Here is a 14206-nt window from a genome sequence, read left to right as displayed (position 1 = left end):
TTAGCAGGAAAAAATAAAGTTAGGGGAAGAAGTAGAACAGTAAAGAAGGAAGTAATATAAAACAGTGGAAAAGTAAAAAAATGCAGTACAACTAGAAATAAAACGCAAATTATGGACTTAGGGACAGAGAGGGATAGATAATAAATAAAAAAGATCAGAAACACAGTGTAAAAAACAAAGGATCAAAAAGGTTGGAGAGGGATTGAAAAACAGGCCCCAGTACCATGAAAAAGATAGAAAAACAAGATGGCCGCGCCCACTGGTGACCACGTGGTGAAGTTAGCGCAATATTTCCCCCGAACACGTCATCCGTGTTGCCGAACCTCAAATACATCTCACGAGCATATGCGAGCACATGCAAGCATGCAGAAACAAGCAACTCTGCATGCTCGCGTAGCTACGCATATCGCTGCAGAGTTTTTGTGTTACTTCGCCCAGGGTTAGTTAGCAGAGACTCTGTGAATGTACAATTCAAAATTGCATAAGACATCAGGCAAAACGTAGGGGGCTAACTATGTCAAAAGAGGAGCTTTACTACATGACCCCACCAAGCGAAGGAGGCTGACACTACCCTTCCCCTAGTGAGTCTTCATCTTCTAAGTGGCAAACTTGGAAAGTCCATCTCCATTTGCATGGACAGTCCCAGGTCTATGTTCTACTTCAAAGTCTATTCCCTGTAGGAGATGGACCACCTGAGTAGTTTGGGGTCTTCGACTTTCATCTGCATTAACCATCTGAGAGGCCTGTGATCACTTTAATGAAGAAAGTGAGGACCAAAGTATGGCTTTAGCTTTTTCAGGGACCAGGTCACAGCAAAGGCTTCTCTCTAGATGGCTCTTCAATGCTGTTTCCTGGGGAGTACCCTTCTACTGATGAAAACCACGGGCTGGTCTTGGCCTTCATCATTGATTTGGGATAGGACCACTCCTAATCCATCTTCAGAGGCTCAGTCTGCACAATGAATTGCTTGGAATTATCTGGAGCTTTCAGAAGAGGGGCAGAGCCCATTACATCCTTCAGAGTGTTAAAAGCCTTTAGAATTGATAATGAGGCCTGCTTTGCGCAGAGCCTCCAATACTTTCCTGAGGTGGATCAGGTGATATGGGAAGGTGGGGCTAAAGACAACAATACCATCACAATAAGCTGCGCTGTAGGATTCCAAGCCAGACAAAACTTTATTCACCAACCTCTAAAAAGTGGCAGGTACATTTATCAGAGCAAAAGGCATTCCAGTAAGCTGATAAAGCCCATTTGGGGTTGCAAATGTGGATTTTTCTTTGGCTCCTTGAGTCATACATATCTGCTAGTACTCTGACGTGAGATCAAAGATACTAAGATATTTGACAAGTAGGCTTTCACAAGTAGGCCTTCACGTCATGAGTATTCAAGCTAGTCTGACCAGGGATCAAAGAGAAGAGCTCAGCAAACTGATTTAGGACTTGCCTGCAATCAGCCTACTGTTTGGCAGTGAGGGTATCTGACCACTCCTTCTGTTGATCCATCTTTTGGATCATGGGACAGAAGGTTAGGGAGAGGTTCACTCTCCTCTTCATGATCCTCATCTGTAACCATGAACATGGTCACATCTTCCCTTTTGCAGTAGGGTTTAAGGTGGTTCACATGAATGACCCACTATGTTCCTACAAGTGCCAAGGTCCATCAGGTAGGTGACCTCACCTTTTCTCTCTTAAATGGAATAGGGCCACTTCACTTATTTTTGAGGGCCGTAGGGGCCACCGGCTACAATATTCATAACTTCTGCCCTGGTTTGAACTTCACCATAGCAGCCTTTTGGCCATAACATTGCTTCCTGGAGTTCCTTGAAACCTCGAGGTTTTGGTTCGCTTTTTCCGTACTCAGCCATCCGAGAGTGGAAGCCAAGCACACAGTGCACTATGTGCTGCTTAGGTTCAATGAGAGGCTTCTCCATCCCTTCATTACAAGGCACAATGGTCACCTGAAAGGATGATCAAAAAAAAAGTTCAAATGGAGAGAACCCCATCCCCTTCTGTGTCATTTCCCTGTAGACAAACAGTAGGCCTGGCAACAAAACATCCCATCTCCTTTAGAGCATTTCAGGGAGTCCACCAATTATACCTTTCATGGTCTAGTTGAATATTTCAACAATGCCATTACACTGTGAGTGGTAGGGGGTAGTGAACTTATAAGTCACTCTACATTGCTTCTACTTGTGTATTGTACTGTATGACACCACCTCCCTAGCGAAGCCCACCCTGGTGTAGACACCAAATGAAGGCCCTATGCACTTCATGGGCAGTGGTAATTCTACGGGGAATAGCCTCAGTGTACCTAGTGGCATGTTCCAGTACAACCAGAATATATGTGTTCCCCGATGCTGTGGGTGGATCAAGGGAACAAATTATATTGATCCCTACCCTTTCAAAGGAAACCCCAATGACTGTGAATGGAATTAAAGGGGCCTTTGAGTGCCCACCTATCTTGCCACTGGCTTGATAGGTGGGGCAGGAGTTGCAGAACTCGTTCACCTTCCAGTACATCCCTGGCCAGTAGAAGAGGCTGACAATCCTGCTCCATGTTTTGTTCTGGTCATGGTGTCCGACTAGTGGCATATCGCGAGCAAACATACGAAGGAATGCTCTAAACATCTGAGGAACTACCAATCACCGAGTGGCACTGAGTTTTGTGTCTCTGGAAGTGTAAAGGATCTCTTCTTCCCATAAAGTGTTGCGGCGACGACTGATATCACCACTTTCCTGTACAGCAGCTTGCTGTTGCAGGCTTTCCAGAGTGGGACAGGTCCTCTGCCCCTGGCACAGATCCTCCCTAGAGGATCCCCCTGGGCCCTAGAGCTCAGCCTGGTAAGGCTCCAACTCCTGTGCATCAGTTCCCTCTTGGGCTGACTTTTCTTCTCCCTGAGGAGAGAGGTCTAGTGTCAGTTCGGAAGATGGTTCCTCCAGTCTTTCCTCCTTTTCTCTTGAAGGGCTGGCCCATTATTCCAGACTCCAATGCCTCTTTTTCACTCTGAGCTCTGCTTCATGCATGTGCTTTTGCACATCCCGAACTTGTGATTCCAAGGATCCTGGCATGAATATTTAGTTCTGCCTCAGCCCAGTGTGCGGTCTCCAAATCGTTACCAAGCAAACATTCAACTGGGAGTGTCGAAGAGACTGTTACCTCTTTCATATCATAAACCCCCCCAGTCAATGGAGACCATGGGATGGTTTGTCAGCATTGGTGACAGGAGAGGACCTTCCAGGCATGCATTGATTGGGGGACTCTAGATTCTGGGTCACCATGGTGACCCAGAATCTAGACCAGTGTCTCGCAACCCTTTCACGCTAACCCCTTTAACAACGGGATGCTGTCTGTATGTCTTCATATTAGTGGGCCAGACAACTAAGGTGGCTGAGTCTACATTCACCACAAGAGTCACCTCAGTGAGCCCTCTGCCATGGTCTGGGCCTTCCTGAGATCCCACCTGGAGATTATCTTCTGTACTTAATGCAGGAGGACTGGAGGCATTTTTTCATGTTGTTACAGCCACAGTCTCCAGTTTGGTGCCCCAAGGACCTATAGTCCTGCCACCAAGCCTTCTTGGGATCCAAGTTCTTGCCCTGGTACCCGCCCTATGACTATGAAGAGTCTATGGACCACTCCCTCTTTTTTTTAATTCTTTTTATTAAATCAAGGCATCAAACAGAAAAGACACAATACAGATGAATCACATCATGATTTGCAACACATTAACAAATAATGGGGGGAGCCGAACGAAAAAATATACATTATAAAGGGTATTACAGGAATGAGGGAACATTAAATACTGAATTTCGAGGTGGTGTGTAAATCTCGCCTCTATACTGATTCCATTGATTCCAAATTAAATCCCACTTCCGGGGACGCCCTCTTGCAATATACACAGTTTTTTCTCGGAACATACTCCAATCCAGATCCTTCTTCCAGTTATCAAGGGTTGGAGGCAGCTCAGGACCCCATTGTAGGGCAATATTTCTTTTTGCAATCATATAACTCAGTGTGGTCCACTGTGTCTGCGCATTATTCAGATCTGTAGGTTCCCATACATTGAGAAGGCACCTTCGCACCTCCGGCAAGAGTGGTACTCCAGTGACCTCCTGAATAACATTATGAATCCTACCCCAGTACTCGGTCATGTAGCGACACTCCAAAAAAATATACTTGAAAGTACCCACCAATTCGCATTACTACACAATCCTTCTTCCGAGAATCCCATCTGTACAAGGCGGGGACCAGTAACATAGACCCTATGCAGTACTTTTAATTGTACCAGTCACAATCTCGCAGGAATAGCGACCACTTTTGGAGAGGACACTGCTAATTGCCAATCTTCATCATCCAGTTCTAAACCATCACTTGTCCACTTAACCCTCAGAGCCGCAAGCAAGTCCGCCCTATTATTGATACGTTTTTTATAGATTAGGGAGATCATTTTATCAGGGAGGTGACCATCTAAGAGTCTATCCTCAAGAGGCAAGGCCTCCGGTAATTCCTCCCCTATAGCCAGAGCAGCCGTTAAAGAGTATCTAGCCTGAAAATAGCGAAAGTGTTCAGAGACCGAAAGCTTATACTCCACTTGCATTTCTTTGAACGATTTCACTCGCCCCTTGCTCCACATTTCCTTAATAGTTGAGATCCCTATCAGCTCCCACTTATCAAATCCCTTAGTGTTCCACAGCTTACCTAAACTCTCCGAGGCAAAAAGTGGGGTAGCCTGTGTTAATTTATTTTTCCACCCCAAAGAAGTTGTGGTATCATGCCAGATTTTTACTGCATGCTTCGTTGGTCCCATGAGACTTAGTTTCCCTGGGTTAGAGTACAGTGCCCTGTTGTAACTGCGTCCTGGTAGGAGCCACTTATCCATGGAGTATCCGGGATCCTCAACTGACCCATAAGTTCCATGATTAATAGCAGCCAGCTGGGAGGCCCAGTCATAACGCTTGATATCCGGGAGGGCGATACCGCCATCATACCATGGGATCGTCAACTTGGCCAGGGCAATGCAGGGCCTCCCCTCCCATAGCAGACTTCGTTGAAGTCCCTCTACCTCGCGGAAATAACTCGAGGGCACTATATTTAAAATATTCTGAAGGGCATAAAGGAAGCATGAAAGGGACATCATCTTGAAGAGGGCTGCCCGTCCCAACAAAGAGAATGGAAGCCTTCGCCAATGAGTGGAGTCACTTCTAAGCCGCTCCAGAAGGGGAAGTAGATTTTCAACATATCTAGTTGTCGCATCCAATGAAACAAAGATACCAAGATATTTAAATCCACTAGTGGCAATCTGGATATGACAATTTCTCGGAGGGACCGGGGCCTCTCCACTAAGGACATACAAAACAGATTTACCCCAATTTATGGAAAGTCCAGAATTCTTACCAAAAGAAGTTAGGACATCGCATACCACCATGAGGGACTTCCGAGGGGAGGTCAGATAAAGTAGAATATCATCTGCATATGAGGAAATCCGATCCTCCCACTCAGGGGACCTTCGTATTCCACGGATTGATGGCTCCCAGCGGATCCAAGCCGCCAGGGGTTTTACAGCTAGTGAGAATAGGAGAGGAGAGAGGGGGCAACCCTGCCTCGTGCCTCGTCCTAAAAGAAAGGGTGCCAAGACACGACTATTAACAACTACTTGAGCAAGCGGCTCAGTGTATAACAGCCAATAAATTCAGGACCAAATCCAAATTTAGCCAGGACCGCCCACAAATAGGACCATTCCACTGTATCAGAGGCCATGGTTGCATCAAGGGAAGCGACAACCGCTGGTTCCCGCAGAGTATGTGCTCTAGCTATCACTCCAAGCAACCTTCTTAAATTCAGAGCAGTATTTCTATGAGGGATAAATCCTGATTGGTCCGGGTGGATCAATCCGCTAATCACTTTTATCAATCTGTTTGAAAGGATCTTAGGCAATATTTTGGGCTTCGCGTTCAATAAAGAAATAGGCCTATAAAAGGTACACTTATCCTTGGGCTTACCTTCCTTATGAATCACTACCATCGATGCCACTTGCTGGTCCCTAGGCAGGATTCCCTTTTCCCGGGACTCAACAAACATGCCCATTAAGTAATGGGCTAATTTATCTGGCTTCAATTTGTAAAGTTCAATTGGGAGTCCATTAGGGTTTAACGCCTTGCCTGAATTTAAGAGCTATTTCATCAGCTGTTAGAGGGCTGTCAATAAAATCAAGATCTTCCTTAGATAAACAAGGGAACCGTATGTCCCGAAGTAAGAAAGAAGAGTCCTCCCCCGGTCGGTCTGAGTTTGAAAATATTTCACAAAACAATCTACTATATTCTGAGGGTCCGTGATTACATCTCCTTCATCCGTGACTAATTCTGGGACGACACCTTCGGCTCTTTCTTTTTAATCTAACCACACTATTAGCTTCCCTGCCTTTTCCCCAAGATCATAGAGTCTCCTCTTCTGTTCTCTGTTGTGAGCTCTGGCCCTATCTGTAACCAGTGAGTTATAATCATGCTGTTTTAGACTTAAAACATGTAAGTTGTCCCATGTCACCCCCTGCTCCAATTCCTCCTCTATTATTCCGTTCTCAGTTTCCACCACAACAATTTCTTTATTCTTTTCTTTTTTGGTTCCAACTATTAAGGCCAGTGCTTGACCCCTGATAACCATTTTCAATGATTCCCAAAGGTATACCATGATAACACCGACCCTTCATTTTCTATAAAATAATCGTCTAGCGCCTTTATGAGGTCCCCGCGAACTTTAGGGTTTCGGATATACCATGGGTTGGTAGGAGCAATTCTACCCGCAGAGTCTGGTGCTATACGAAACCTAATCGACAATGGGGAGTGATCAGATATGCCTCTCGCAAGATGAGTCACCTCTGTAATGTAGGATGCTTGATCCGCTAGGATCAAACAATAGTCTAACCGGGAAAGGCTGCTGTGCACTCCTGAGTGAAAGGTATATCGCTTCTTATACGGGTGAAACAATCTCCAACTTTCTACCATACCCATCGCCTCCATAAAATCAGGCAACCATCTTTGAGCACGCCTCGTATCTCGCGGGGCACCTATCCATTATTCCAGAAACTACAGCATTAAAATCACTGCCTATGAGCAATAGTCCACCAGGTAGCTCAAGCAATAGCTTCCCAAGATCAAAAAAGGTTGTTGAGTGCAGACCCGGTGGTACATAGACCGACAAGAGGGTTAACACACGCCCCTCCCATCTACCCGTAATCCCAACGTACCGTCCCCTATTGTCTGTCCACGTGGAATCTATCACTAAGGGGAGAGCCTTTTGAATCAGGATGCCTACCCCTCTGGACCCAGACGTAAACCCTGCATGAGTAACCAATTTATACCCCATTCTATGCATAGCCATGCAAGTGTTTCCAACTGAATGTGTTTCCGGTGTAAGACCACATCTAGCACGCGACGCCTTAGATATTGAAGAGCCACACTGCGCTTGATTTTGTCCCCCAACCCATTAACATTCTAACTTATAACCATAAGTTCACTACCCCCCATCATCATAGAAAAAGGAAAGATAATCATCTGGTGTCTGTTGCATATTAATCAAAACTATCACAGTGATGCCAACTATAACACAACTCGTAGAAAAAAAAACAAATGCCATTATTATGTCACACAATCTTACAAAAAACGTTTCAATCCTTCTTCCCCCACCCCCGTCTCTGCACCCCTGCATTTTGCTTACACGCGCCCCAAACTAGCAGTGTGTCTGTCGCACCCCTGAATCCCAATACTAATCTACAACTATATTGAGGTATAAAATAGAGGGAGAGCCTACACTCGGCTGCCATCTTACCCCGCTCCCATCTTTTATCGCCTCCACCCCAGTATCAAATATATATTTTCTCATGTATGTGAGAATGAAAAATCAAAGAATAGCTGTATCCAAACCTCCCCTTCCCTGTCCCAAACACATTTCTACATAAGCCCAATGCCAACATCCACATTATTCTTGATCTCCTATCTCGCCCCGATCCTGGCCCTCTTTCTCCGAGGCAATCACACTGTCCAACCAGTCCGCCGCCACCTGAGAATTAAAAAAAAAACAAGCCTTTCCATTCAGTTCCACGCGAAGCCGGGGCTGAAACATCATTGCATATTTTAGTCCTTTCTCTCTCAGTTTTTTATTTACTGAAAGAAAGCTCTGACACTGTCTCTGGACCGACTATGTAAAATTCGGGAAAAAGGAGAGGGTCACGTTTTCATACTGCAATCGGGGCCATTCCGCGGAGTCTGTAAAATCACATCCCTGTCTCGAAAATTCAGGACTCTTGCAATCATAGGGCGAGGGGGCACTCCCGGTCTCGGCTGCCCTCCTGGGACTCTATGTGCACGTTCAACTGTGAACAGATTACTGAGTCCCTTGGGTTTGAGATAGTTAAGAACCAGACTTTCAATAAACAGATCCAGTGTTTGGCCCTCTGTTTTTTCCGGTAGACCAAGAATGTGGATATTATTACGCCTAACCCTTCCTTCGTAGTCGTGCAGCTTACGATCCGTTAAAGTTTTCCCTGCCCTGAGGCCCTGTACTTCCCGCTGCAACTGACTCACCTCATCAATTAGGCCATTAGTCTTAAGTTCAAGTGGTTTGACCTTCTCATTAGTTTTTGCAAGGTCTGTCCGGAGTAATCCCATCTCGATGGTGACAGTATTTAGCTTAGCGTCACGGGCTTCCATCTTCCGGCCCAGTGATGCCTGTACCCATTAATGGCCACCATAAGGTCCGTTAGTGTTGGGTTGGTGGGAGCTGTTTGCACTTCTTCACCACCCAATGGCATCTTCTTAACTTCCCCTGGGGATCCCTTAGGGATGGTGTAACGATCAAGCCTATTGACCTGTACAGTTCTGGATCCTCTGGAGGAGCGCGATGAGGCCTTATCTGATTCCGGCCATGCCGCCATTCTGTCACAGGCTATTATTAAATCCAGTCACAGCGCTTTCCAGTTGCTTGGCCCAAGGCATCCGTAGACCCCAACCATCCTGCTGTCTATTGTTAGGGACCGGGCATTAGATTTCAGTCCATCTTCATTTCTTTGCACCTCCGAACATCGTATTCCACTTACTCGCATTTCCTGGCTCCTCTACAAACAGCGCGCTGACGCTGCAACGAAGCACCTGATCCGGGTCGCCAGTCTCGAGGGTGAGGTGTGCCACGTGACACGCCCCCTCGGTCGGCCACGCCCCCTCAACTCGCTACAAATAGTGCGCGCAGCACCCTTAGCGCGTCACTACAGCTGGACTCCTGAGGCGAAAAGCCGGGAGCTTCATTTTGCTTTTTTTAAAATTGTGTAATACTTTGTTTGATTTTAAACCACCCACTTACTCGCATTTCCTGGCTCCTCCACAAACAGCGCGCTGACGCTGCAACGAAGCACCTGATCCGGGTCGCCAGTCTCGAGGGTGAGGTGTGCCACGTGACACGCCCCCTCGGTCGGCCACGCCCCCTCAACTCGCTACAAATAGTGCGCGCAGCACCCTTAGCGCGTCACTACAGCTGGACTCCTGAGGCGAAAAGCCGGGAGCTTCATTTTGCTTTTTTTAAAATTGTGTAATACTTTGTTTGATTTTAAACCACCCACTTACTCGCATTTCCTGGCTCCTCCACAAACAGCGCGCTGACGCTGCAACGAAGCACCTGATCCGGGTCGCCAGTCTCGAGGGTGAGGTGTGCCACGTGACACGCCCCCTCGGTCGGCCACGCCCCCTCAATAACACCACCTGACAAATTCTGCATATAATATGTGCCTTGGGAGGAAGCGCAGCGGACGAGCGCAGCGGGCGCGACGATTGCGCGCCGAAGGCGCGCTTAAGGCAAGCTCGTCTGCGCTCGTCCGTGACCGGCCGGGGCAAGGGGCATGCCACTCTGCCCGCTTCACCAGCTATTCTTCTACCCAACTTCGTTGCCTCCAGGGCCCTTGGCCACTACCTGCCTCAACTCATTCTCGCATTTTGTCTCTCGGCCTATCCCCTTCTGCCCCTTCTGCCTCTTCGATTATCCCTTCCCCCCAATCTACCCCTTCTCCTCCTTCTGGAGGCTGCATCGCTCCTGTTGCCACCAGAACCCTTACGGCTATCTATTTAAACACTAGATCGGCAGTAGCTCATGCACATGAGCTCTCTGTTCTTCTGGACCTTCAGGCCCCCGATTTGCTATTCCTAACGGAAACTTGGTTCTGCGATGACTCCCTCCCTGCCCTCTTGGCTACACTTCCAACGCCATATTACGCGATCCGCGCTGATCGCCTAAATGGCAGAGCCGGGGGCGGGGTGGCGGTCATTGCTCGAACCGACCTCCCATTCCAAACCCTATCCCTACCAGATATCGCTACTACGGAGTATCTAGCTATCCGTACCACTTCCATCTCACCCCCACTTACCTGTATACTCATCTATCGTCCCCCACAATCCCCGTTATCATTTCTCACGGACTTTCTAGAAGTCTTAGCTACAGCTACCGTTAACAACTCTTCCATTTTGCTCTTGGGTGATTTCAATTTTTGGCCCTCTGATCCAGCGGAATGTTCATCTTCCAAAGAATTCTCAGAAACTCTTCACTCTTTTAATTTCATTTCCCATATTCACTCTCCAACTCACATCAAGGGTCACACACTTGACCAGATTTGGTCTCTTAATTGCCCAGTAGAGTCCCCTTCTGTCTTGCCCTGCACTTGGTCTGACCATCATCTGATTTCTTTTTCTCTCCCCATTCACCCCCAGGTCAAACCCTCACTCCCAAAAAACATCTGGGTGCGAGCATGGGGCCGAGTGGACCCGGATAGTCTAGTATCTTCACTTGTTACTTCCCTTCCTTCTCTGGAAAACCTGCCTACTCACTCCCAGATCACAGCCATTGGTCAATGGCTCTCTACAGGTAGTGACTCTGTTGCCCCCCTGAAGCGGGTCTCTACTAAACGAGAGAAGGATGCCAACAAGTGGTTTAACCAAGATCTCAAAACCACTAAACTAGCGGTCCGCCGCGCGGAGCGAGCCTGGAGGAAAAATTACTGCCCACTTTTGCGGCTAGAGTTCATCAACATCTTGGCTCTCTACAAAAAAAACATCTTGGAGGCGAAAACCATCTACTTTTCCTCCAAAATACTCGCAGCTGAAAACAAATCGAAGGAAATCTTTTCGATTATCCATAACTTGGCATTTTCGGACAGAACCTCCCTCAAACCTACCCCTTCACTGGATCTCTGTCACTCCCTCAATCACTTCTTTATCCAAAAAATTGCTATTATCAAAGCCAATATCCCCGCTCCTTCCCCTTCCTTTGTGGACCCACAGTGCCCTCCCCCAAAGGCACATCTCATTGCCTTTCCACCTCTTACTCAAGAATCGCTGACTGCCATAATCCCACTTGTCAAATCTGGTTCCCCTCTGGATCCCTGCCCGGCCCATATTCTTCGTCACATCTTCCTTAGCTGTCCTGACCCCCCTCTCCACGCTCTTAATAGTTCTCTCTCTCAGGGCGTGGTACCTGAGTCACTCAAATCCGCCGTCATCGTCCCCATATTGAAAAAACCGGGCGCTGATCCCTCAGTTCCAGCTAACTTCCGCCCCATCTCTCTCCTGCCGTTTCTGGCGAAAGTTCTCGAGCGCCATGTTACTTCTGCCTTGAGCTCTTTCGTGGAGAAGAACGGGGTCCTCGCCCCCCGCCAGGCCGGGTTTCGCCCCGCACACTCTACGGAGTCCGTAGTACTTTCGGTCCTTGACAACCTCAGGGAGGGTATGGACACTAATCAACCTCAGGCCTTAGTCCTCCTCGATCTCTCAGCCGCTTTTGACACGGTGGATCATTCCATCCTGCTCTCCCGTGTCAGGGCGGCGGGGATCGGGGGTACGGCTCTGGTCTGGCTGTCCTCCTTCCTGAGGGACCGCACCCAGGCTGTCCGCCTGGGTGACTTCACTGCGGACTTCCGTAATGTTCAGTGCGGGGTTCCCCAAGGCTCCTCCCTTTCCCCCCTCTTATTCAACCTATACATTTCCCCTCTTATTTTTTCACTGCAACAAATGGAGGTCGCCGTATTTAATTATGCGGACGACCTCCAGCTTGTCTTTAACCTCTCTTCTTCCCCTGACTCTGCTCTCAACTTTCAAACCATCATGATCCACATCCGGGACTGGATGAACCACAATCATCTCAAGCTCAACCCAGACAAAACTGAGCTGGTGCTGACGGGTGGTTCACCCAGCCCCTGGTCCCCCTTCTTTTGGCCCCCTTCCCTTGGCCCCCCGCCTACCCCCTCGACCTCAGTAAAAACTCTTGGCATCAAGCTTAACTCCCAACTCACCCTTCACTCCCAGGTCAGCTCTGTGGTTTCCTCTTCCTTTCTGGCACTGCGCACCATACGCAAGGTGTCCCGTTTCTTTTCATTTGATGCACTTAAACTGATTACCCTTGCCATGGTCGTGTCCCGCCTGGATTACGGCAACGCCCTATATGCAGGTATCCCTGCATATAGTCTTCGGCGGTTGCAGCAGATCCAAAACCAGGCGGCGCGCCTGGTGTTTAAACTCCCTAAATCCCATCATGTCACTCCCCTTCTGAAATCCCTCCACTGGCTCCCGGTCTGTGCCCGTGTCCAGTTCAAGCTTGCCTCTATCACTTTTCAGGCTCGACTGGGCACGGCCCCGGCTTTCATTTCATCCGAAATTATTCCCTATGTCCCCACTAGGGAACTGCGGTCCTCTACCCAATCACTTCTCACGGTCCCACGGTTCCGGAGGAAGAAATGGGGAGGCTCCAAGTTCGCAACCCTCGCCCCGATGTTCTGGAACTCACTGCCTTTGGAGCTTAGAGCCTCTACCTCGTACCTACTGTTCCGGAAACAGCTTAAGGCTCATCTTTTTGCAAAATGTTTCAACTAACTCCCCCAGCTTCTCCCCCCAGGTTTAGCCATCTGTCAGTATAGCGCCATGAAACCGCTGGTGTACGTGCGCTCTATAAATATTTTTAAATAGAAATAAATAGAAATAGAAATAGTATTCCCCCTCAAGGTGGAGGGTGCGGTTCTCAGCTCCCTCCAGTCCTGCAGCTCACCCTGGATGTTGGGCACAATAATGCTCTCTCTTTCGTCCCCTCATCGCCTACCGCAATCTTCCGGCGGGGGAAGCGGAATGTGGCCTAGGGTTGCGGCCCCACCTAGCTCCACGTTCAATCGTCGGAATGGGCAGTGGAGCACTATCCTCCGCACTTCAGGTCTCCTACCGCATTATTGCCAGCGGGGGCGGTTGAAAGACACTACTATATCGGGCTGCCAACGCCCACCTTCGGGTCGGGGGAAATCACTTGGTGGCCCGATGTTGTTGCACTTTAGGTCGTCCTTCAGCTCCACGCGAGGTCCCGGCTTCTCTCCCAACCAGGCCCCAGACTTCCAGACGGCACAGCTTCGCTCCAAAATCAAAGAGACGATACAGGGGAGCAGGGAAGGTGGTCACTTACGCTCACCGATCAGGGGGTGATAAAAGCGATCAGGATAATTGACAGGATATCTCGTCAAGGAACTAAGATCGGCGGAGCCAAGGTTCTACAAGACCGACTTGGTCGCCGGTTTGGCTCCTCCCCCATGGACCACTCTCTTGAACAAATAATTGGGGGCCTGATGAAGACTCTTTGTTTTTACGATTAACTTCTTTCACCCTTGGGGCATTTTGACATCTTTTTTGTGGTCTCCCCTACTAGTGCAAGTTCTGGTCAGCCTAGTTTGGACCCAGTGGTCTGCCTTCTTTCCCAACACTAGAGGAGAAAGTGAACCTAGGTCTATCAGATACTGAAGTAACTTCTCATCATAACAATTACTTAAAAGATAGTCCTTCATAATTAAATTGGAAAGCCGTTCATAGTTTTTCACATTATTACCTGTTAACCAACCATCTTGTGTTTTCACTGAAAAGTCGACAAAATTGACCCAGGCCTGACTCTGGGTTTTTTAAGACTCCTGGAACCTTTACCTATACTCTTCATTGGTAAGGCCAAAGCCCTCAATTAGGGTTCCTTTTCATGAGTTTATAGGTCTTAGCATCTGCCTCATTCAATGACAGGAATCTATCCCAACATTTTACTGAGAAAAGTTCCCATAAGAGAAAGACACAATGTTTCTTCTATATTTCCTTAGCTACACAAGCTCTCTCAAAAGCAGTCAATCATTTGGTGATATCCTCACCCTCTGCATATGGGG

This window comes from Lissotriton vulgaris, chromosome 1_1 (genome assembly GCF_964263255.1).
Source record: "Lissotriton vulgaris chromosome 1_1, aLisVul1.2, whole genome shotgun sequence".
Lineage (NCBI taxonomy): Eukaryota > Metazoa > Chordata > Amphibia > Caudata > Salamandridae > Lissotriton > Lissotriton vulgaris.
Note: the sequence above shows the minus strand (reverse complement) of the source record.